The sequence below is a fragment of the Notothenia rossii genome (genome assembly GCF_949606895.1).
Source record: "Notothenia rossii genome assembly, chromosome: 7".
NCBI classification, from domain to species: Eukaryota; Metazoa; Chordata; class Actinopteri; order Perciformes; family Nototheniidae; genus Notothenia; species Notothenia rossii.
The window spans coordinates 80,423,672-80,449,888 of record NC_136905.1 but is presented as its reverse complement, the minus strand read 5'-3'; the positions used below and the strand labels follow the sequence as shown (position 1 = coordinate 80,449,888).

The following is a 26,217-nucleotide window of genomic DNA, read 5'->3' as shown; positions in this document are numbered from 1 at the left end:
TAAGAAGTTTAGGAGCCTGTCCAGGTTTCTGAAGATACCAACTGAGATCATCTCCAATATCTGAGCTCCCTGTAGCGCTGATGGTCACAGTCCCTCCAGGACTAACAGTCTTGGATGTGTCAGTCTGAGTCAGGAAATTGTTGGCAGAAGACTCTGAAATGAGAAGTGAAATGTTAGATAACCAACAACATGGAGCAGCAGTTTAAATGATAACAGAAAGAGTTAAAGACAAAGCACATTGGATGCAAACATGAAAAGAAAAGACAAACATTGAACCACACATACATTACTCCTATCATTTCAGATGATACATTTTCAAAGTCTCTCACCCTGACACAGAAAGCCCAACATGACAAGCAGAGTTACTGACAACATGATCTCCAGTTTTCAGGATGAGTGCAGGAACACGGTTCAGACTCTACGTGACACAAGACCTTAAAGCTGTGAGGAGCAGTGAAGCATTACAATCATGCAAATGACATTTCACACGTCACACAGACACCTGTCCTTGAGAAACCAAAATGCAGTTGAGGTGAGTTTTAGTTACGGTTTAACATCTCTTGAACATCATTTGGTCATTCAGAGTCACTCTTAAATGTGAGGGTAATGCTCTTCTATGTACGTTCTTTTCTTTGCAAACATCTTTCCTTGTTTCCACTTCTTTCTTAAGTCTCTCATGAACAGTTTAACAGTTCCCCTGCTGGCAAATCGATCTACATTGAACTCAATATCCACTGAGTGTTTGATTCTCTAGGATGTCCCTTCTTGTTATCAAATCCACTGAATAGAGACACAGCATGCCATGCAACAGAGAGACATCTAATATCTAACAGGTCTGTCAAGACTGGATGATTTTAACTCAATGAGGGGGCCACATAGAGAAACACATACAAAGGGCTGGGCCACTCACTAGAGGTGAGGTATTTTGTCTCATAAATTAAGTTATAAGTTAAATCAATCAAATGTAGGTAAATCATGCTTGTTACCTGAATATGATTTAAGAAGAAAAACTCACAGCTCTCCATAGAGTTTCATTTATTTTGTTATAAAAATTGTTGGCAGCTCATTCCTTAAACAGAAGCCTCAGATTGCTTAAGATAAGGGGAAATATGAAGTATATATTTCAAGCTTGTTATGCAAATAAGTTATTGAGCTTTTTTTCTTATCAAGTAAGATTTGTTAGAAATAGTTTTCAACTTAAATGTATTTGAAAAGTGGGCTTATTACCTCATGAATACTACTATGTAATATATGTCAACATATATATTTAAGAAGTATGATATAAGAAAAGCTCAAGTTTCAGGTGTGGGCCATATTCCATTATACTTTTAGAATTTGATGAGGGTCAATTAAAATGTACGAGACACCCTGATCTATGCATTGTATTGTATTGCCTGGTTAATAAATGTGCAACACAGCACTAGTCACATAGTGTCACGCTGTAGATCCTGTTTTACATTAATCTCTCATCAGAGATGACCTTTTTCTCTTAGTGACTATGTATATAATTGAACATCTGGATTAGGAAAGGGGAACATTTGAGTTCCACTTCCCCTCTGACTGGGGCTCATGTAGTTTCTGTACGTTTGTGCCGGTGGTGCGTATCAGAACCTCAGGTCAGGTCACAGCTCAGCACTCTGTACGCTGTTTCATACCAGGGAGTTTCTTGTATGACTACATGAGGCCCACATTAGCTCCCATACAGCAGTCACTTCATGCATCTTCAGCTCTTGGTGGTGGGAGTGACTTTCATTTCAAATCCACTACAGCTCAGAGACAGAGAAATAAAACATAGCTACTGAATGTAAACTATTTGATATGAAGAACAGTTTGAACATTAAACTAAACTAACCCTATTTCTGTAAAGGCTGGTTAATGCACTCTCTGTAGACTCAAATCAGTATCTCACCCTGGATGTAGACTACCAGTACCAGCAGTAAAACCAGCAATAACCTTATTTAAAAACTGGATAATTGTGCATCAAGGCCAACAAATCTCCTCTGAGAGTTGTCTGTGTTACATCTGCATGAAAAACAACAATGCTGCCCTCTTGAGTCGAAACAGGAGTATGTAGAGACATTTGAATCTTTCACATCATGCACTGAATCTGAGATACAGTCACATAAAAGTCCCTTCTTTATCGGAGCAAAGTTCTCTTGTGAGTCTTTATCGCTTTGCAGTTGCCCTGTATAACAATCTAGAGTCTGTCTGGGTCTCTTTGTAGTTGTTTTGCCTCTTTATGAAGTCATTTAGCACTTCTTTGTGGCGTCACGCCTCTTTCTCATCATTTTGCATTTCTTTGTGGACTTGTTGGGTCTATTTTCTCCTCTCTCTTTGCTCTTTTTGTCTCTCAGTTGCATCGAGCATCTCTTTCCATGGCTAATACATTTTTTTTAAATGTATTTAACCTTTATTTAACCAGATGAAAACATTGAGACAAAATCTCATTTACAATGCTGACCTGGCCAAGAAGAGCAACGTTACACGTTCTTACACATAACACAGACATATAAAATACAGAGAACACAACTAAGTAAAGAAAAGACGAACAGCAGTCACTACATTGAGCACATTTGGGACAGTAAGAAAGGTACACTACTTATTACTGCAAGAGCAGCTGGTGGTAAGGACCTCAGACAACTTCAATTTAAAACAGGCTATAGGGACAAGTGCCCTCAGTTTGAGGCTTGATTGAAGGTCGTTGCAACACCAAGGACCAGAATAAAAAAGACTCCTTTTTCCAGCCTCAGTCCACACGGCAGGAACCTGGAACCGTATCCAGGCACTGGGTCTGAGGTTGTTAGAGTCACAAACTGGAGCAAATCTGGCACAAATATACAGTGGAAGCTTTCCTAAAATGGTTTTATTCAATAATAAAAACCAATGCTGCATCCTACGCATACTAAGTGAGGACCATCCAGTTAGGCTATACAGTGTGCAATGATGATGAGTCCTATAGGGTGCATTTGATATGTATCGTAGTGCAGCATGGTAGAGTGGGTCAAGTTTGGCCAAAACAGTGTGACAGGCAAATCTATAGATTGTATCACCGTAGTCAAGCTGGGACAGGAATAAGCCAGAAACCAACCTTTTACGGGAAGAAGTTGAAAAACAACATTTAAGTCTGTAAAGGAAGCCAAGAGTGAATTTCAATTTCTTAGTTAGAACTTCAATGTGGTTTTTAAAGTTTAGATTTCTGTCCAACCAAAAGCCCAGATATTTTTATGTATTCACAAACTTAACAGAGACGCCAGTAAGGGTGTCAATGAAGAGGCAAGAGGACGCTGACTTGGGAGCAAAAAGCATTGCTTTGGTTTTCTTACCGTTCAATAGCAGTTTAGAATCAAGAAGCGCATGCTGCAGGGTGATAAAATCTGATTTTAAATTGGAAACGGCCATATCCAGAGAAGGAGCACATGAGTATAAAATAGTGTCAACAGAATACATATGATAGGTAGAAAATTGCATCTGATTACAAATATTGTTTACATATAATAAAAAGAGCAAGGGCCCCAAAATAGAACCCTGTGGAACTCCCTTCTCCAAGGCGACAGGCTCAGAGACAGTACTACCCAACCTGACGCATTGAGTACGGTCGGTTAGATCAGTGTTTTTCAAAGTGGGGGCCCCGACCCCCCGGGGGGGCGCCAGGGGGGTCACTCAAAGTTTGAGGGAAACAGGATTTTTTTTTTTTTAAGTTTGATTATTATTTATTTTTTTAGATGTTATTAATAACTACATATCTATCAATCTATGTGTCCTTTGATGCCAATCTTTTCCTATTTTTTGTTTTTGAATCGCACGACCTCCCTTCAAGCCAATCAGAATCGAGATGCCACTACTGAGAGTGAAAATCTGCTCAGCTTTTGGAGCAAGTGAGAGCTAATGAATGTTTCGCTCTGGAGCTGGATGAGAGCACAGATGTAGCAAATGTCGCAGAATTGCCTTGCATACATCAGATTTATTTCAGAAGACAACTTTGTTGAGGAAATATTATTTTGCAAAGCAATGGAAGGTAGGACCACAGGAAGAGACATTTTCCAAGTTTTAGATGAGTACATCATCTCAAACGGACTTGACTGGTCTCGTTGTGTGGGTGTGTGTTCAGATGGGGCAGTGGGGCTATGACAGGCAAAGAAAGCGGAGTGACAGCTTCGATCAGGCAGAAGGCCCCAAATGTAGTGGCAACGCACTGCATGTTCAATCGGGAGGCACTTGTACACATCATTTAAAAAAAAAATTGCAACAGGGGGGTCCCCACCAGAGTATAATGCTATATGGGGGTCTTTGCATGGCAAAGTTTGGGAACCGCTGGGTTAGATAAATCTGAAACCAGCTAATGGCGTTATGACCGAAATGAGACACCAACATAACATTAGACAGAAGATGAAAATCCTTCTCAGATAAGATGGAAAGAACCAACACCGGTGTGATTTTGGTGACAGTACAACTATCTTGGACAAAGTTTTAGTGGGGGTGGCGTGCCAAATCAAACCAACACCTGGTCTGCCACATGTGGAAGCCCCTCTTTAGTTTCTCACCTGCTGAGCCCAGAGTAAAATGTTTTAGTGTGCAGAAGCTAGAGGGGGACAGCAAACAACGGTGTGATTTTGGTGACAGTATGACCACCCTTGACAAAGTTATAGTGGGGGTGCCAAACCAGGCAGCTGCACCACCCTCTACACTCTAAGTGATGATGTCACGCTCTCTAGCCCTGAAGAGTCCATCCCATAGACAACCATTAAATAATCTACAACGGCCTGAACATTTACCAAAACGTAATTGTTGATGAGTCAGAAACTCTAAAAGATATCAAAAAGCTGAAAACAAATGTAATAGCTGAATGTTTTGTGACCGTTTCAAAGTTGGAATGAAGTCTGTAGCTGAAAGTATTCTGAAGGAGCAGCATTTTAAACACGGTGTAGGTAAAAGAGGATTTGAAGGATACTCCCATGGGGATACATTGTACAAATACAAATTTAATATGTGGTATATTTTAAAAAGTATAAATGTAAAAAACAAGAAAAGTCATAGCACACATGTCCTGAAGGAGCTGAACATTTTAATATTTGAATGGTCTCTGTAGCTGAAAGTATGCTGAAGTAGTTAGACGGTGAAATCTGGTTGAAATAATCAACTAATCAACAACTTTATTAATCCCGCAAGGGGCAATTGGTTGTGAGTAGTTTATGTCATGTACACAGGCAGGAACATGCAGGAAGAAAGCACAATAATAAGATGCAGAAGAATAAAGATTTGAAGAACAATAGTTGAACAGAATTCACACAAATAAGTATGTTGAATAGTAGACTGAGTGTGGCTTCACCAGTCACACAGAGTTACATTATTGCACCTTATGTGAACAACATCTTCTTCTTTTTCCTTTCTTAATTCTGAGAGCCATGTTCATGCTCAACTCTGACTGCATTTAACACATGTCTGCACAGCCCTCCACTTTAAATATAATTCACTGTAGTTTGCCATACATTCATTGTTCTTAGTGTTTTAGTTTTTTAGCTTTTAAGGTTCAAATTTGGTGTAAATACTTATTTATATTGTCTTTATATTTGTTACCTACTATGGCAACTTATTTTCTTAGATTGTTTATGTTCGTACCACCAGACACCAAAGCTAATTCCTTGTATGTGTCAAAGTATCTGGTAATAAACTTGATTCTGATTCTGATGTACGTCTGCTAGTCCTAAAGCCTCTGCTTTGCACTGGTGGTCTCAGGGGGGGTCAGGGGTCAAATCATGTTCAAACTCAACGTCTCTTGGATGTTCCTGCTGTTTTTGGTTTCAATAATGGAACAAAAAAACATTTCAGGAAACTTCAATGAAACTGGTTGTTAGAAAACCTGAAGTTTTGAACTAAGATGTGAATTTGAGGTTAACTAATGGATCAGTTCATTGATTGATGTGAATAAGAGGGTTTTAATCAGCCACAGTTTAACATTTGAAAGACTTCATTAGATTGATCTTTGTCATTTTGAATCAGGATCTTTATAATAATGATTAAATAATAACTCCAGAGAGGCCAGAGATGCTCCTGCTGTGAAGCACACCGAGTGGAGACATGTGGGGAAAAGCTAAAGAGCGTTAGATGTTTTAATTCGGGGAAGCAGAGATCACAATAAGGTTTGTGTATAATGCTGCTTTTATATAGAATGTGTTTTGGACTGGGTTTAATCTCATTAATCCATTAACATCTGTATATTTAAGAATATGAAGTGAATAGTGCTGGGTGGGTTCCTGTCAGCTCTGAGTTCAGTGGGCTGTGTCAGTCTCTTCCTCTTCAGCAGCTGCAGGTGGTTCCTGCTGTAACAGCTCAGAGTCTCTGCAGTCTGACTGAGGGAGGTTTTTGTACGACGACAAATCACTGTGTGAACTGCCAAGCACTGTTTAAGTTGTGCTCACTCTTACAGAAATAAACTGCTGCATCTTCAGCCTTCAGTCCAGTGATGGTCATAGAGAAGTCCGAGCCGCTTCCACTGCCACTAAACCGAGGTTCTGTTCCTGATACACGTGTGCTCGCAAGTTTTATCAGGAGCTTTGGAGGCTGTCCAGATTTCTGTTGATACCAGAACATACGTTGACCATAAGTACTATCTGCGTAAACATTTCTGCTGGTTTTACAGGTGAGAGTGACGGTGGATCCTGGAGCAGACGTCTCGACTGCAGGCTGAGTCACAGTCACCTGACCGCTGCATCCTGCACACAAAAACAGATGATTGATTTCTCAGCAGAAAGAAAGGAGAGGAAAGGCAGCACATGATGTTTGAAATGTTGCTGAGTGAATGAACCTGTGAAACAGCAGCAGGCCAGCGTCCAGATGAGGATGGTGATGAGAGTCATGGTGCTTTCTGCTGACTGACAGATGTGAGTCCTGCAGTGTTGAACTCACAGGACTATAAACCTTCTCAGTTCACTGGAGGATCAGCTGACCATGCAAAGCCTCCTCTCTATGGAAATGATGTCTCTGCTCTCAGCACACTGAAGGCAACGTGGGACACGAAACCAGGAGGAACACTGTCTGGATTTACACCGTCTATCATCTGAATGGAAGAACATATTTATATCAGGAGTGGAGATGAGGATTTGAGTTTGTGTCCACTGTGGTTGGTATGATATGTCTGTTTGTCTGACATTAACATACATACAGAGATTCACTGTAGATAAATAACATGTTTCAGTTCTGTTTCAAATACATTTGTTCATAACTATTATTTCAAAGCCTCATGTTCATTTAACTGTGTAGAAACTAATATAAAACTGACAAAGTTAGTTGTGTAGCAGACTGTAATGGTTTCTCTGCCAGGTGTGGAAAAGTGATGAAAAAAAGCAGTGAAGCATTACAATCATGCAAATGACATTTCACACGTCACACAGACACCTGTCCTTGAGAAACAGAGAGAGAGAGGAGGTGGAGGAAGTAGAGGCTACATCTCCCTGTGGACTCATGGAGAACATGTAGAAACTTTCTGTTCCTCAACTCTCTGCTGTTTCTGTCTGTTCAGTTTACCAAAGGCCTCTGTGCTTAATAACATAAATATAAGAGATATACTTTATTGTCCCAGCAGGCTGCCCTCTGCTGGCTGTCCAGGTTCAGAACAACTTCATATTGATGTGAGATTGAATCTGTTCTCCACCTTTAGCTCTTGTTATAATCATGTAGTCAATCTGTTACTCCTCATGAATCTGCTCTGACAGCACTGGACTCAGAGTTCAAATTGTGTCAGACGTCTCTTGGATGCTCCCGTTGCAGAAAAACATGATTGAGTTCATTTTCACAATAAAAACAACTACTATGAAACAGTCTGCTGTGGGTTGACTGAAGGGAAACACACAGTCCAGGTGGGATTTGAACCCAGTCTTGAGTAAATCTGTTTTAGGATGAAATGTTTATGCTTAATTTCTCTGCAGGTTAAAGAAGATACACTTTCTGCATCTTCAGTGTCACCTTTTTAGTCTCTCTGGTTCATTTGGTCTGGCGGGGAAGGACAAAGATTGAGTCTGAAGAAACAGGGTTTGAACCCCGCCTGAGGGAACAACAAAGGAGTTTGTGAGGCTTCATTCGTCGCCTCATAAAAAACATTACAATATCAAAAATGATTCAATATGATGTCTGTGAGGGAATATTTCTTTCTTTACTCCTAGATATTTAACCTTATTGCCTGTTGACGTTAATAACCAACCCTGACTCTGTTATCTCCTTTAAAGAATGTGCTGCTGCACTTATTCTCAGTTTTATGACCGGTCAACTCTCGGTCACAGAGCCTAAGAGTCAGGCAAGTGATTCAGTATCTCCAGATGTTGGGGATATCTCCAGTGTCAGGCTTCAGAAAGCAACATAGCACCATCACTGCCACAATGAAAGTGGTGAATGATGTGGCGAGTATTTGAGATAATAAGCAGAGTTGTGCAGCTCTATTTATTGACCTGTCCAAAGCGTTTGATACAGTCGATGATCGCATCTTGAAGCAGAGGCTACTCAGTATTGGCATATCCAGCCATGCAGTGGGGTGGTTTGTGAACTACCTCTCTGAAAGGTCCCAATGTGTTCATTTTGATGGGCTGTCTTCTGAGTGGTTAAACATTACTAATGGTGTTCCTCAAGGTTCTGTTTTCGGTCCACTTTTATTCTCCATCTACATCAATAGTTTAGGTGAAAATGTAGATGGAGCTACTTTACATTTTTATCCGGATGATACCGTGATGTATTGTGCAGGTCCCTCCATTCAGGAGGCTGTTGTTGAATTGCAAGCATTAACATTATTCAGACTCAGCTCTCTGAACTAAAGCTTCTTTTAAATGTCGATAAAACCAAGGTAATGCTCTTTTCAAAAGCTAAAAAGACACCATAGCCTGTTTTAGATATTGTAACTACGCAAGGAATAAAACTTGAAGTGGTTTCCTGTTATAAATACCTTGGTATCTGGCTTGATGATTGTCTCACTTTTAAACTTCATGTCAATAACCTTCTTAAAAAACTGAGGGTTAGGCTAGGTTTCTTCTACAGGAACAAGTCCTGTTTCTCATTTGAGGCCAGGAAAAGGCTAGTCACTGTGACCTGTTTACCTGTGCTGGACTATGGTGATCTGATCTATATGAATGCACCTGCCCACCTGATCAAGTTAGATGCTGCGTATCACAGTGCTCTGAGACTTGTGACAAACTGTAAAGCATTAACCCATCACTGTACCCTGTATGCAAGGGCAGGTTTGCCTTCACTAACTGTACGGAGGCTCAGTCACTGGTACATTTTCATATACAAAGCCATGTTAGGGAAACTTCCATCCTACATCTGCTCCCTGATCTCACGGCGAATTGTAAGTGGCTACTGCCTGAGATCGCATGCTGTGTTTTTATTAAATGTGCCAACTGCTAGGACTGTCCTAGGGAAGATAGCTTTTAGATGTGCAGCTCCTCTGTCTTGGAATAGTCTGTAAATTAAATGGAAACTGAGCAATCTGATGCCACTAAATGTTTTTAAAGCTTGGTTGGATGCTACTCAATCGGAAGCTGTTGTTACCTGTTCATGTGGATAGTTATTTTAAATTGTAATCCCTGTAATGATGCTGTGAGATGTCCTTTTTGATGTTCTGTTTATGTTTCTATGTTTCATGTGGAACCTACTTGAGCAGGTCTCCCTTGAAAAAGAGATCAATGATCTCAAGGGGATACACCTGGATAAATAAAGGTTTGAAATGAAATGAAAACCTGGAGCTAAACGCTCTCAATCAGCCCCACCGGCCCCCATCACTCTGTGGGACTCCCCAGTCTCTGCTGTGGAGTCTTTCTGCTTCCTGGGCACCATCATCACTCAGGACCTCAAGTGGGAGCAGCACATCAGCTCCATAATCACAAAAGCCAAGCAGAGGATGTTCTTCCTGAGGCAGCTGAAGAGCTTCAACCTGCCTAAGACAATGATGATGAGCTTCTACACCTCCATCATGGAGTCCATCCTCACCTCCTCCATCACCATCTGGTACGCTGCAGCTAGCCGAGGAGCAGGGCTGCAGCCGAGGAGCAGGGCTGCAGCTCATCATCTGCTCTGCAGAGAGGGGGGTCGGCAGCAATCTGCCCTCCCTCCTCTACCTGCAGGCCTCCAGGACCCTGAGGCGGGGAGATAGAGTCCGACTAATGCACTAATATTTTGCACATTCTATGGACAATGTTGCACTAATGTACATTCTCAAACATTGAAGTGACTGTTATTTTGTATATTGATTGTTGTGTTTTTATTTAGGTCTTAATGTGTGCACATGTAAAAGTGTTTCTTTGATTCTGTGTATATATATAAAATATGTGTTCATATATATATATATATATATGCACACATATTTTAATATACATTTCTTTTATATTCGGGATTTTGGGAAATGTTATTTCGATCTCTCTGTCTGTACACACAAACTGGAAGATTGACAATACAGTTGGCTTTGACTTTGACCCCTACCACCCTGGACACAAACTGCTCCCCCCTCCCCTCTGGCAGAAGGCTCCATCAGGACCAGAACTCTCTCCATCAGGACCAGAACTCTCTCCATCAGGACCAGAGCCTCTCTCCATCAGGACCAGAGCCTCTCTCCATCAGGACCAGAGCCTCTCTCCCCCTTAACAGCTTCTTCCCCTCCGCTATCGGCCTCATCATCTTCCAAAGCCTCTGCTTTGCACAGGTGGTCTCAGGGGGGGTCAGGGGTCAAATCATGTTCAAACTAAACGTCTAACCACAGTTTAACATTTGAAAGACTTCATTAGATTGATCTTTGTCATTTTGAATCAGGATCTTTATAATAATGATTAAATAATAACTCCAGAGAGGCCAGAGATGCTCCTGCTGTGAAGCACACCGAGTGGAGACATGTGGGGAAAAGCTAAAGAGCGTTTGTTGTTTTAATTCGGGGAAGCAGAGATCACAATAAGGTTTGTGTATAATGCTGCTTTTACATAGAATGTGTTTTGGACTGGGTTTAATCTCATTAATCCATTAACATCTGTATATTTAAGAATAAGAAGTGAATAGTGCTGGGTGGGTTCCTGTCAGCTCTGAGTTCAGTGGGCTGTGTCAGTCTCTTCCTCTTCAGCAGCTGCAGGTGGTTCCTGCTGTAACAGCTCAGAGTCTCTGCAGTCTGACTGAGGGAGGTTTTTGTACGACGACAAATCACTGTGTAAACACGCCACCATTGTGGTAACTCTGACAGTAATAAACTGCTGCATCTTCAGCCTTCAGTCCAGTGATGGTCATAGAGAAGTCAGAGCCGCTTCCACTGCCACTAAACCGAGGTTCTGTTCCTGATTCAAGTGTGCTCACAAATCTTATCAGGAGCTTTGGAGGCTGTCCAGATTTCTGTTGATACCAGGAGATACAATTATTACTACCACTACAAGTGGGAACATTTCTGCTGGTTTTACAGGTGAGAGAGACGGTGGATCCTGGAGCAGACGTCTCGACTGCAGGCTGAGTCACAGTCACCTGACCGCTGCATCCTGCACACAAAAACAGATGATTGATTTCTCAGCAGAAAGAAAGGAGAGGAAAGGCAGCACATGATGTTTGAAATGTTGCTGAGTGAATGAACCTGTGAAACAGCAGCAGGCCAGCGTCCAGATGAGGATGGTGATGAGAGTCATGGTGCTTTCTGCTGACTGACAGATGTGAGTCCTGCAGTGTTGAACTCACAGGACTATAAACCTTCTCAGTTCACTGGAGGATCAGCTGACCATGCAAAGCCTCCTCTCTATGGAAATGATGTCTCTGCTCTCAGCACACTGAAGGCAACGTGGGACACGAAACCAAGAGGAACACTGTCTGGATTTACACCGTCTATCATCTGAATGGAAGAACATATTTATATCAGGAGTGGAGATGAGGATTTGAGTTTGTCTCCACTGTGGTTGGTATGATATGTCTGTTTGTCTGACATTAACATACATACAGAGATTCACTGTAGATCAATAACATGTTTCAGTTCTGTTTCAAATACATTTGTTAATAACTATTATTTCAAAGCCTCATGTTCATTTAACCGTGTAGAAACTAATATAAAACTGACAAAGTTAGTTGTGTAGCAGACTGTAATGGTTTCTCTGCCAGGTGTAGAAAAGTGATGAAAAATGACATAAATCATCTTAATTCTTCCAGATATGTAATCCATATCTTTAGAAAAGCTTTGTTGATTTAAAAACTGTATATGTGTCTCTGTTATCAGTGAGATCAGGGAGCTCTCTCAGTGATACATGCTTGTTGACAGTGCAGGAGGTTTTTGTACGGCCACTCAATGAGTTTGTATCACTGTGGTTGACTTTTGGTGGAGGAACCAAACTCATCGTTCACTGTAAGTACCAGAGATTTGAATTTTATAACACAAAACATTACATTTACTTTTGAATCAGAATATGATAAATCAAGACATTATTTTGGATATTATACATTATGTTGATATTTTTTTACATCTATAAAGCTTGTCTGAAGAATTTAAAAACATTAAGGAAAGTTAGTTTTATTTAATATTGAAGAAGATATTACGGTGAATTATATGTACGTTTTACTTTTCTTTTTTAAAAAGATATAAACACATTTTTAGCTCACAATTGACCAAAGAACAGCTGCTATGTCATAAAACCTAATTGTGATTTTCATTTTAATATTTATATATTTTAACATTCAACAAGTGTTTGATATAAAATCTGCTGAGGATCCGTTAAAACAAATGAAAGTGTGTTTTTGTACATTCAGAGTCGCTGCAGGGTGCGTTCACAGTCCGTTAGTTTCAAAGAGTTCAAAGGAAGTGAAACAAACAGATGACAAAGTCTTCAACTGTAGAAGATGTTACTTTTTGTTTTTCTTAACAGAAAACGATTGCAGAGATTAGTTATTCATTCTGAAACATTGTAAAGCAGAGATAAAGCTTTTCATATAATGATCATTACATGAACACCTTCATTACGTTGCATACTTTCATGTAACTCTTCAGGAGTTTGGATGAGTGGCAAAGAAGAAGATTCATTATTTTAAATGGCAGAATGATATAAAGTATCACCGTTTGATTTGATGAATGAAACCCTCGTGTTCTCCCATGCCTCAGCTCCTCTTGTGATCACAGCTCATGCTCACAGCTGACCCCCAGTTTCTCTGTCCTGTACCTTCAATGTATAATTCTGGTTCTGATGAGAGCTACAGAATAACACTCTAACTCCAAACATCAAGTTTAACATTTGATTTTATTTATCAAACCCTCATTTCCTTCCTCATTCTGTTTGTTCTGGCACTATTTGAATGTTTTTAAAATATGTTTTATTGTTTTATGTCCTACATATTTGTATGTTGCATTGTTGGAGGAGCCTTGGACTTTTCATTGGCTTATCTACATCGCCATGTGCAATATGTGCAATATGTGCAATATGTGCAATATGTGCAATATGTGCAATATGTGCAATATGTGCAATATGTACCTGGCTGCTAAATCCTCAGAACTGTTACAGGATGTGTATTTTGTAAATTGTGTAACTTTTTATTTTATTTTTTATTATATTATAACTTTTTTTTACTTGAATACTTTTGTATGCAAGCTTCTTCGTAACATGAAGCTGTCTCTGGCTCTTTTCTGCTGTAACAGCATGAATGTCCCCTCTGTGGGACTACTAAAGGTATTCTGACTCTGGTTCTGATCCACTGCAGCTACTGTGCATATGACAGTAAAGCCTCTGAATGTTTGAATGTGTCCTGTATGGACTCTGTCTCACAGCGTCTGTCCCTCAGTGGAAGTTCATCTGCTCCTTGTGTCTCTCTCCCCTGCAGCGGGCTCCATGCTCAGGCCCTCCGTCTCTCTGCTGGCCCCCTCCTCCTCTGAGCAGCTCTCTGGGGGCTCGCTCACGCTGGCCTGCCTGCTGACCGGCTACTCTCCTCAGGGAGCCGTGGTGAGCTGGGAGGTGGACGGCACACAGGTGACAGAGGGGGTCCTGAGCAGCTCGGAGGAGGAGAAGAGCGGACTCTACAGCAGCAGCAGCAGCCTGAGCCTGAGCCAGGAGCGCTGGATGTCAGGAGAGCTGTACTCCTGCAAGGTCCTCCATCATGCCCACAGCCAGACCCAGTCCCTCCACAGGAGCCAGTGTGAGGGCTAGAGGGCCCGCTGGAGCCCAGGAGAACACATGCTGCTCTGATCATCAGGAGCTTTAATGTTTGGAGAGGAAAGTGAAGCTTTGTGTGGCCGAGAACAACACTGCTGTAAAGTGTTGGACAGCAACAACTTAGAGAGTGATGTGTGAAGCTCAGCAGAGATGAGAGTGTGCTTAGTAACTGTCATGTTGATGATTCAGGATGTTCCTAATAAAGCTTTCTCTGATAAATAACATGATGAAGTGTTTGGTGTTTTATTTAAAGTAGTGAGACATTAAAAGGTTTTATAACATTCTGCACTTCTATCAACAGAACAAGATAAAGCTTTGGATATTTATTTTTTTAATTGGCAATGAAATTGACGTGGTGGTGAAGGAAAGTTACTACACTGTTTTATCGTGATTAAGAATTTGATCCTGATGTGAACTTGATTTTTAGTGAGGCTGAGAGGATGGCTCAAATATAATATCAGGAATAGATTTTTCTCCAGGCTAAGAGTAGAGTCCTTTATTTCTAAGCATTGTTTAATTCAACATATTAGTGTGAATAGTTAGTGTTTGGTGAAGTTCCTCTCTACTCAGCGTTCAGGGGTCTGTGTCAGAGATTACTTTATGTTATGTAGGTGTTAGTAGAGGTACTTTCTTTTCTTTGCAAACATCTTTCCTTTTTTCCACTTCTTTCTTAAGTCTCTCATTAACAGTTTAACAGTTCCCCTGCTGGCAAATCGATCTACATTGAACTCAATATCCACTGAGTGTTTGATTCTCTAGGATGTCCCTTCTTGTTATCAAATCCACTGAATAGAGACACAGCATGCCATGCAACAGAGAGACATCTAATATCTAACAGGTCTGTCCAGACTGGATGATTTTAACTTAATGAGGGGGCCACATAGAGAAACACATACAAAGGGCTGGGCCACTCACTAGAGGTGAGGTATTTTGCCTCATAAATGAAGTTATAAGTTAAATCAATCAAATGTAGGTAAATCATGCTTGTTACCAGAATATGATTTAAGAAGAAAAGCTCACAGCTCTCCATAGAGTTTCATTTATTTTGTTAAAAAAAAGTGTTGGCAACTAATTCTTTAAACAGAAGCCTCAGATTGCTTAAGATAAGGGGAAATATGAAGTATATATTTCAAGCTTGTTATGCAAAATAAGTTATTGGGCTTTTTTTTTATCAAGTAAGATTTGTTAGAAAAGGTTTTCAACTTAAATGTGTTTGAAAAGTGGGCTTATTACCTCATGAATACTACTGTGTAATATATTTCAACATATATATTTAAGAAGTATAATATAAGACAAGCTCAAGTTTCAGGTGTGGGCCATATTCCATTATACTTTTAGAATTTGATGAGGGTCAATTAAAATGTACGAGACACCCCTGATCTATGCATTGTATTGCCTGGTTAATAAATGTGCAACACAGTACTAGTCACATAGTGTCACACTGTAGATCCTGTTTTACATTAATCTCTCATCAGAGATGACCTTTTTCTCTTAGTGACTATGTATATAATTGAACATCTGGATTAGGAAAGGGGAACATTTGAGTTCCACTTCCCCTCTGACTGGGGCTCATGTAGTTTCTGTACGTTTGTGCCGGTGGTGCGTATCAGAACCTCAGGTCAGGTCACAGCTCAGCACTCTGTACGCTGTTTCATACCAGGGAGTTTCTTGTATGACTACATGAGGCCCACATTAGCTCCCATACAGCAGTCACTTCATGCATCTTCAGCTCTTGGTGGTGGGAGTGACTTTCATTTCAAATCCACTACAGCTCAGAGACAGAGAAATAAAACATAGCTACTGAATGTAAACTATTTGATATGAAGAACAGTTTGAACATTAAACTAAACTAACCCTATTTCTGTAAAGGCTGGTTAATGCACTCTCTGTAGACTCAAATCAGTATCTCACCCTGGATGTAGACTACCAGTACCAGCAGTAAAACCAGCAATAACCTTATTTAAAAACTGGATAATTGTGCATCAAGGCCAACAAATCTCCTCTGAGAGTTGTCTATGTTACATCTGCATGAAAAACAACAATGCTGCCCTCTTGAGTCGAAACAGGAGTATGTAAAGACATTTGAATCTTTCACATCATGCACTGAATCTGAGATACAGTGACATAAAAGTCCCTTCTTTATCGGAGCAAAGTTCTCTTGTGAGTCTTTATCGCTTTGCAGTCGCCCTGTATAACAATCTAGAGTCTGTCTGGGTCTCTTTGTAGTTGTTTTGCCTCTTTATGAAGTCATTTAGCACTTCTTTGTGGCGTCATGCCTCTTTCTCATCATTTTGCATTTCTTTGTGGACTTGTTGGGTCTATTTTCTCCTCTCTCTTTGCTCATTTTGTCTCTAAGTTGCATCATGCATCTCTTTCCATGGTTTTATACAAAAAATAGTTTTAATGTATTGAACCTTTATTTAACTAGATGAAAACATTGAGACAAAATCTCATTTACAATGCTGACCTGGCCAAGAAGGCAGCAACGTTACACGTTCTTACACATAACACAGACATTTAAAATACAGAGAACACAACTAAGTAAAGAAAAGACGAACAGCAGTCACTACATTGAGCACATTTGGGACAGTAAGAAAGGTACACTACTTATTACTGCAAGAGCAGCTGGTGGTAAGGACCTCAGACAACTTCAATTTAAAACAGGCTATAGGGACAAGTGTCCTCAGTTTGAGGCTTGATTGAAGGTCGTTCCAAGACCAAGGACCAGAATAAAAAAGACTCATTTTTCCAGCCTCAGTCCACACAGCAGGAACCTGGAACCGTATCCAGGCACTGGGTCTGAGGTTGTTAGAGTCACAAACTGGAGCAAATCTGGCACATATGTACAGTGGAAGCTTTCCTAAAATGGCTTTATACAATGATAAAAACCAATGCTGTATCCTACGCATACTAAGTGAGGACCATCCAGTTAGGCTATACAGTGTGCAATGATGAGTCCTATAGGGTGCATTTGATATGTATCGCAGTGCAGCATGGTAGAGTGGGTCAAGTTTGGCCAAAACAGTGGGACAGGCAAATCTATAGATTGTATCACCGTAGTCAAGCTGGGACAGGAATAAGCCAGAGACCAACCTTTTACGGGAAGAAGTTGAAAAACAACGTTTAAGTCTGTAAAGGAAGCCAAGAGTGAATTTCAATTTCTTAGTTAGAACTTCAATGTGGTTTTTAAAGTTTAGATTTCTGTCCAACCAAAAGCCCAGATATTTGTATGTATTCACAAACTCAACAGAGACGGCAGTAAGGGTGTCAATGGAGAGGCAAGAGGACGCTGACTTGGGAGCAAAAAGCATTGCTTTAGTTTTCTTACTGTTCAAAAGCAGTTTAGAATCAAGCAGCGCATGCTCCAGTGTGATATAATCAGATTTTAAATTGGAAACGGCCATATACAGAGAAGGAGCACATGAGTATAAAATAGTGTCATCAGCATACATATGATAGGTAGAAAATTGCATCTGATTACAAATATTGTTTACATATGATAAAAAGAGCAAGGGCCCCAAAATAGAGCCCTGTGGAACTCCCTTCTCCAAGGCGACAGATTCAGAGACAGTACTACCTGTAAGGGAAACTTCTGTAGCAATGGAGAGTCAGGACTCAGAGAGACACAAGGAGAGTTGGAGCTTTGATGTCAAACACTGGTGGTTTATTACAAGTATCGGCCGGAGAATTTCACATCACAAGTCACAGCAGCCAGAAGTTCTGACTGCACAGAGAGTTGCCACATCAATTCTCAAGAGCCTCTCTCTCGATAGGTCTTTTAACTAGTTTACTGAGAGTTAATCAACATATTGGGGGAGATAACGTAAACATCTGGAGACACTGCATCACTTGTCTGTGGTTCTTACGCTAGATCCAGCGTTCTCACAATCATAAATCATCTGTGACCGACAGTTGCCCGGTCATAAACTGGAAATATCAACATATGACTGCATTAACACATTCCTTAAGGCAGATAACAGCGTCAGGGACACGGTTGGTCATAAACGTCAACAGGCAAAAAGGTTTTATATCTTAGGAGTAAGATAGAATTATTTTCTAACAGTACCCAACCTGACGCATTGAGCACGGTCGGTTAGATAACTCTGAAACCAGCTAATGGCGTTATCGACGAAACGAGACACAAACATAACATTAGACAGAAGATGGAAAACCTTCTCAGATAAAATGGAAAGAACCAACACCGGTGGGATTTTGGTGACAGTACAACTGGACAAAGTTATAGTGGGGGTCGCCAACTCCGGCAGCACCAACACCTGGTCTGCCAAATGTGGAAGCCCCTCTTTAGTTTCTCACCTGCTGAGCCCAGAGTAAAATGCTTTTGTGTGCACAAACTAGAGGGGGACAGCAAACACCAGTGTGATTTTGGTGACAGTATGACCACCCTTGAGAAAGTTATAGTGGGGGTGCCAGGCGAGGCAGCTGCACCACCCTCTACACTCTAAGTGATGATGTCACGCTCTCCAGCCCTGAAGAGTCCATCCCATAGACAACCATTATATAATCTACAACGGCCTGAACCTTTACCAAAACTTAAACGTTGATGAGTGAGAAACTCTAAAAGATATCAAAAAGCTGAATACAAATGTAATAGCTGAATGTTTTGTGACCATTTCAAAGTTGGAATGAAGTCTGTAGCTGAAAGTATTCTGAAGGAGCAGCATTTTAAACACGGTGTAGGTAAAAGAGGATTTGAAGGATACTCCCATGGGGATACATTGTACAAATAAAAGTTTAAAAAGCGGTATATTTTTAAAAAGTATAAAGGTCAAAAACAAGAAAAGTCATAGCACACATGTCCTGACGGAGCTGAACATTTTAATATTTGAATGGTCTCTGTAGCTGAAAGTATGCTGAAGTAGTTAGACGGTGAAATCTGGTTGAAATAATCAATCAATCAACAACTTTATTAATCCTGCAAGGGGCAATTGGTTGTGAGCAGCTTATGTCATGTACACAGGCAGGAACATACAGGAAGAAAGCACAATAATAAGATGTGGAAGAATAAAGATTTGAAGAACAATAGTTGAACAGCATTCACACTAATAAGTATGTTGAATAGTAGACTGAGTGTGGCTTCACCAGTCACACAGAGTTACATTATTGCACATCATGTGAACAACACCTTGTTCTTTTTCCTTTCTTAATTCTGAGAGCCATGTTCATGCTCAACTCTGACTGCATTTTGCACATGTTTGCACAGCCCTCCACTTTAAATATAATTCACTGTAGTTTGCCATATATTCATTGTTCTTAGTGTTTTAGTTTTTTAGCTTTTAAGGTTCAAATTTGGTGTAAATACTTCTTTATATTATCTTTATATTTTGTACCTACTATGGCAACTTATTTTCTTAGATTGTTTATGTTCGTACCACCAGACACCAAAGCTAATTCCTTGTATGTGTCAAAGTATCTGGTAATAAACTTGATTCTGATTCTGATGTACGTCTGCTAGTCCTAAAGCCTCTGCTTTGCACTGGTGGTCTCAGGGGGGGTCAGGGGTCAAATCATGTTCAAACTCAACGTCTCTTGGATGTTCCTGCTGTTTTTGGTTTCAATAATGGAACAAAAAAACATTTCAGGAAACTTCAATGAAACTGGTTGTTAGAAAACCTGAAGTTTTGAACTAAGATGTGAATTTGAGGTTAACTAATGGATCAGTTCATTGATTGATGTGAATAAGAGGGTTTTAATCAGCCACCGTTTAACATTTGAAAGACTTAATTAGATTGATCTTTGTCATTTTGAATCAGGATCTTTATAATAATGGTTAAATAATAACTCCAGAGAGGCCAGAGATGCTCCTGCTGTGAAGCACACCGAGTGGAGACATGTGGGGAAAAGCTAAAGAGCGTTTGTTGTTTTAATTCGGGGAAGCAGAGATCACAATAAGGTTTGTGTATAATGCTGCTTTTACATAGAATGTGTTTTGGACTGGGTTTAATCTCATTAATCCATTAACATCTGTATATTTAAGAATAAGAAGTGAATAGTGCTGGGTGGGTTCCTGTCAGCTCTGAGTTCAGTGGGCTGTGTCAGTCTCTTCCTCTTCAGCAGCTGCAGGTGGTTCCTGCTGTAACAGCTCAGAGTCTCTGCAGTCTGACTGAGGGAGGTTTTTGTACGACGACAAATCACTGTGTGAACACGTTACCACTGTGGTAACTCTGACAGTAATAAACTGCTGCATCTTCAGCCTTCAGTCCAGTGATGGTCATAGAGAAGTCAGAGCTTCTTCCACTGCCACTAAACCGAGGTTCTGTTCCTGATTCACGTGTGCTCACTTGTCTTATTAAGAGCTTTGGAGGCTGTCCAGATTTCTGTTGATACCAGAACAAAAAATCCATATTGTAAACATCTGTGCTGGTTTTACAGGTGAGAGTGACGGTGGATCCTGGAGCAGACGTCTCGACTGCAGGCTGAGTCACAGTCACCTGACCGCTGCATCCTGCACACAAAAACAGATGATTGATTTCTCAGCAGAAAGAAAGGAGAGGAAAGGCAGCACATGATGTTTGAAATGTTGCTGAGTGAATGAACCTGTGAAACAGCAGCAGGCCAGCGTCCAGATGAGGATGGTGATGAGAGTCATGGTGCTTTCTGCTGACTGACAGATGTGAGTCCTGCAGTGTTGAACTCACAGGACTATAAACCTTCTCAGTTCACTGGAGGATCAGCTGACCATGCAAAGCCTCCTCTCTATGGAAATGATGTCTCTGCTCTCAGCACACTGAAGGCAACGTGGGACACGAAACCAGGAGGAACACTGTCTGGATTTACACCGTCTATCATCTGAATGGAAGAACAGATTTATATCAGGAGTGGAGATGAGGATTTGAGTTTGTGTCCACTGTGGTTGGTATGATATGTCTGTTTGTCTGACATTAACATACATACAGAGATTCACTGTAGATAAATAACATGTTTCAGTTCTGTTTCAAATACATTTGTTAATAACTATTATTTCAAAGCCTCATGTTCATTTAACCGTGTAGAAACTAATATAAAACTGACAAAGTTAGTTGTGTAGCAGACTGTAATGGTTTCTCTGCCAGGTGTAGAAAAGTGATGAAAAATGACATAAATCATCTTAATTCTTCCAGATATGTAATCCATATCTTTAGAAAAGCTTTGTTGATTTAAAAACTGTATATGTGTCTCTGTTATCAGTGAGAGAGATCAGGGAGCTCTCTCAGTGATACATGCTTGTTGACAGAGCAGGAGGTTTTTGTACGGCCACTCAATGAGTTTGTATCACTGTGGTACACTTTTGGTGGAGGAACCAAACTCATCGTTGACTGTAAGTACCAGAGATTTGTATTTCATTAAACTTTTAGCAAATATATAACTTTCATTAATTATTAAATGAGACTCAACTTCACATTTTTTTGATTCAATTTAAAAAAAAAAGTTTATTAAGCTCCTCTTGTAATCTGAAAGGAACCTTTGCAGACTTCTATATTAATTGTTCGTTTCTTACAAATACATTTTTAAAGCAAATAACTTGTTTATTTTCTATATTATATTTTATTATCATAACAACTTTATACTAAAAAAATGTATTTATTAAGATTTGTTAACGCGTGACGTCTCCGCCACATTCAGTTTTACATTTGTAGTTCACAATATTGTATTTATTTACATCATTTATCTATTTTCTATTAAAATATCAACTATTGTGTTGAATTCAAGTTAAATATGGATTCATTTTAAACGTGTGATTGTATCAGTTAATGCAGCTTGTCGTCGTGTTCACGGTTCATTGATTTGACATGCAGTGAAAAGGAAGTGAAAGAGACAGATGATAAATGTTTGAACTGTTTTCACTTGAGACGTTCAGCTCTGTCAGTTTAAAGAACATCATCACACATGTGAAGATATTCAATCATTATTATCAATGAATCTTTAGCTTGCACACTTTACACAAAGTCAGTCATTCACACTTGAATCATGTGGGGGTCTGATCCTGAGTGATTTATGAGAGTAACAGCAGCACAACTTATTCTGTTTCATTTGATCAAATATAAGGATTCAAGGATTCAAGGCTTTTCTTGTCATGTGTACATAGCTACAGTGCAGATACTTCAATGAGCATCTGAGGTCACAGGCTCCTCCAGCAGAGCAGCACAATAACACAGATACAATAGAGCAAGGAGAGTCGAGATACAAGTCATTGGAATATGATATATTAGATAAATAATGTGTAAGTTGCAAACAGATGAATGTTATGGATGTTCTTTTAAAAGAAAACACAAGTTTGTTACTTTTCCTTATCATCATCATCATCATCGGCTTTATAGAAGAGACTCAAGGTCCATTTTTAAAAGACATCCAACACTCAAATGTAAATTAAAAAAGGCAGTGATACCAATGTTTCCACAGAGGTGACTGGTATCGTAAAGTACTGACACAAGGATTTGACAGCAGCAAAATGACAACATCAAAAAAGGACCTTATAATCAAGTTTTCTCTCTAATGTCTCCCTTTTCCTCCCCCCTCCCTCCCTGCTCCAGTGGGTGTGCAGCAGCCCACCCTGAGCGTCCTCCCCCCCTCCAGAGAGGAGCTGCAGCAGGGCAGTGCCACCGTGGTGTGTCTGGCCAGCGGGGGCTTCCCCTCCGCCTGGAGGCTGGGCTGGAAGCTGGGGGGCAGCAGCAGCTCCTCAGGGGCGTCCCACAGCCCGGAGGTCCTGGGGAGCGACGGCCGCTACAGCTGGAGCAGCACCCTGAGCCTCTCTGCAGAGCGCTGGAGGGGGGCGGGCTCAGTGAGCTGTGAGGCCAGTCTGAGTGGACAGAGCCCTGTCACTCAAAGCATGGACCCTGCCCGCTGCTCGGAGTAGAGCATCACTTCCTGTCTGGAGAGGAAGCAGCTTCTTTGGTGGAGATCTTCATGAAGACACACATCTCCTCTGCTCACATGTTGCTGCTGTCTCTGCTCAGTTTTTAGTGTTGCGCTCTAATCCTCACTTCCTGCATATTCTCCTGTTTGTTCATCAGCTCACAATTCAACTGGATTTCATTTGTTTCACTCCAACAGAAACTCATCATTCATCTCAAATGTGGCGTGAGCTTTAAACCATCATTAAATAAAAATGTTGATTAAAATGAGACACTGTCTTTGTATTTCTTTAATTCATATGTTCATTGTCAGAAAGATGTATTAATACCTTCAGTATTAAACCTCGTATTATATTAATATAATTTATGACTGTTGGACAGTTTCTATTATTTATTTTTATTTTTTTATTCTGCTAAATTCATACAAACACACAAAGATTAACACAATTAGTAGAAGCGGGAGGGCTGAAGCATAGCTGATGGGAAGTAGCCCTCCTGTGAATCATCCTAATATAACATTGGCATTATTGCGTCAAAAACGTATAGAAATGAAGGAGTACAAAGAAATAAAGAAAACTTGGGGAAAAAATAATTAAAATTTAGGGTAAGAACAAAATTAATCATATATAGGTATATATAAGAAAAACTATAGGGTCATTTTCTGCACATGTCAATAGAAGTTTCAACTTCCATTTTTGAAAATGAAAATACTATATAAATATATACATATGTACACATGTACTTGGCAAATGAATAATGATAATAATAATATATGCATATAAACATTATGAACACTTATTTTCAAGTGACTTTTTTTACATTCATATGTTCACACTTACATAAAATATACACATGTTCAAGTGTATAAGTACACACATGCACTCATATACACCAATACAAATATTGCAAGGCAATTTCCAGGGCTGAAATAATAACTCAACCCCATAACGATCAAAAGAAATAAGAAGGACTAAATAAATGTAAAGTAATGTAGACCATATTAAATAAATAAACAAACTGAGAAGGTATTAGTTCTAAAAAAATAATAATAATAAAAAGAAAAAAAGGATTCCGGGAATACCCAATATTTGTTAGCTGGAGAAATCTGCAAATAGAATATTCTTCTATTTAGTTTTGAATTGTTGATGACAAGTGATACTTGAAAGGTCTGGGTGAAGTCCATTGCACGTTCTAACTCCGTTTATGGATCAGCTGTGATTTGATGGTTGTTCTACAGGGCTTGCTACACAACCAGTCAGGATGCCTAGCTGGGTATTTCCTGACTGTGGTTTGGAACTGCTTTTGAATGTTAGTAGGCATTTGGTTATGGAAAATGTTGTGCATAATCAGTACTATTTTAAGCTTTAATATGTCAACACATTTTAATAGATTGAGTTTTTTAAATACTCAATCTATTAAAATACACACTGGAGTGTAAACAACAACATTGAGTGTTTACAGTACTTCAAATGATTGAAATTGTGTTGCGTATGTTTGGACTGCGGTAATATCATTAATTGTTTTGTACAGCCATTCATAAAGTTACTGTTCAATATATGTTGATATCAGTGGCTATAGTTCAACAAGAATCTAACTTTCCCAGCTCACTCATAAAGAGACTGAATTGAATGACATTAATATAGTTTAAACAGGGTGTTGAAGAGTGTCTGTGAGTGTGTTTCAGCTTTATCTGGATTCATGGTGGTTCTGCTTGATGACTCTTGTGTTCACTGGACCAGTTCTCCTCCTCTCAGTCTCTTCACCTCTGCAGCTGCAGCAGGACGCTTCACTTCAGACTGAAGGAGGTTTTTGTACGGCTCTAAATCACTGTGTGAACGAATAATCAGAATGAAGACCCAGACAATAGTAATCTCCTGCATCAACATCCTTAACGTTACTGATGGTTAAAGTGTACTGAGTACCAGATCTAGTACCACTGAATCTAGGCTCAGTTCCAGAGAACAGAGTTGATGATGAGTATATAAGAAGTTTAGGAGCCTGTCCAGGTTTCTGAAGATACCAACTGAGATCATCATCAATATCTGAGCTCCCTGTAGCGCTGATGGTCACAGTCCCTCCAGGACTAACAGTCTTGGATGTGTCAGTCTGAGTCAGGAACTTGTTGGCAGAAGACTCTGAAATGAGAAGTGAAATGTTAGATAACCAACAACATGGAGCAGCAGTTTAAATGATAACAGAAAGAGTTAAAGACAAAGCACATTGGATGCAAACATGAAAAGAAAAGACAAACATTGAACCACACATACATTACTCCTATCATTTCAGATGATACATTTTCAAAGTCTCTCACCCTGACACAGAAAGCCCAACATGACAAGCAGAGTTACTGACAACATGATCTCCAGTTTTCAGGATGAGTGCAGGAACACGGTTCAGACTCTACGTGACACAAGACCTTAAAGCTGTGAGGAGCAGTGAAGCATTACAATCATGCAAATGACATTTCACACGTCAAACAGACACCTGTCCTTGAGAAACAGAGAGAGAGAGGAGGTGGAGGAAGTAGAGGCTACATCTCCCTGTGGACTCATGGAGAACATGTAGAAACTTTCTGTTCCTCAACTCTCTGCTGTTTCTGTCTGTTCAGTTTACCAAAGGCCTCTGTGCTTAATAACATAAATATAAGAGATATACATTATTGTCCCAGCAGGCTGCCCTCTGCTGGCTGTCCAGGTTCAGAACAACTTCATATTGATGTGAGATTGAATCTGTTCTCCACCTTTGGCTCTTGTTATAATCATGTAGTCAATCTGTTATTCCTCATGAATCTGCTCTGACAGCACTGGACTCAGAGTTCAAATTGTGTCAGACGTCTCTTGAATGCTCCCGTTGCAGAAAAACATGATTGAGGTTCATTTTCACAATAAAAACAACTACTATGAAACAGTCTGCTGTGGGTTGACTGAAGGGAAACACACAGTCCAGGTGGGATTTGAACCCAGTCTTGAGTAAATCTGTTTTAGGATGAAATGTTTATGCTTAATTTCTCTGCAGGTTAAAGAAGATACACTTTCTGCATCTTCAGTGTCACCTTTTCAGTCTCTCTGGTTCATTTGGTCTGGCGGGGAAGGACAAAGATTGAGTCTGAAGAAACAGGGTTTGAACCCCGCCTGAGGGAACAACAAAGGAGTTTGTGAGGCTTCATTCGTCGCCTCATAAAAAATATTACAATATAAAAAATGATTCAATATGATGTCTGTGAGGGAATATTTCTTTCT

At 40.0% G+C, this 26,217-nt stretch overlaps 1 long non-coding RNA gene and 1 gene segment (V, D, J or C); one reads left to right on the top strand and one right to left on the bottom strand.

Moving 5' to 3' along the window:
- The window catches only part of LOC307047308 (Ig kappa chain V region Mem5-like), a 161,785-nt gene that overhangs the window by 95,843 nt on the left and 39,725 nt on the right, over positions 1–26,217 (bottom strand).
- Positions 21,552–23,248, top strand: LOC307047326. The gene is made up of 2 exons (XR_013810385.1): positions 21,552–22,150; positions 22,252–23,248. It is a non-coding gene; the product is annotated as an uncharacterized lncRNA (long non-coding RNA).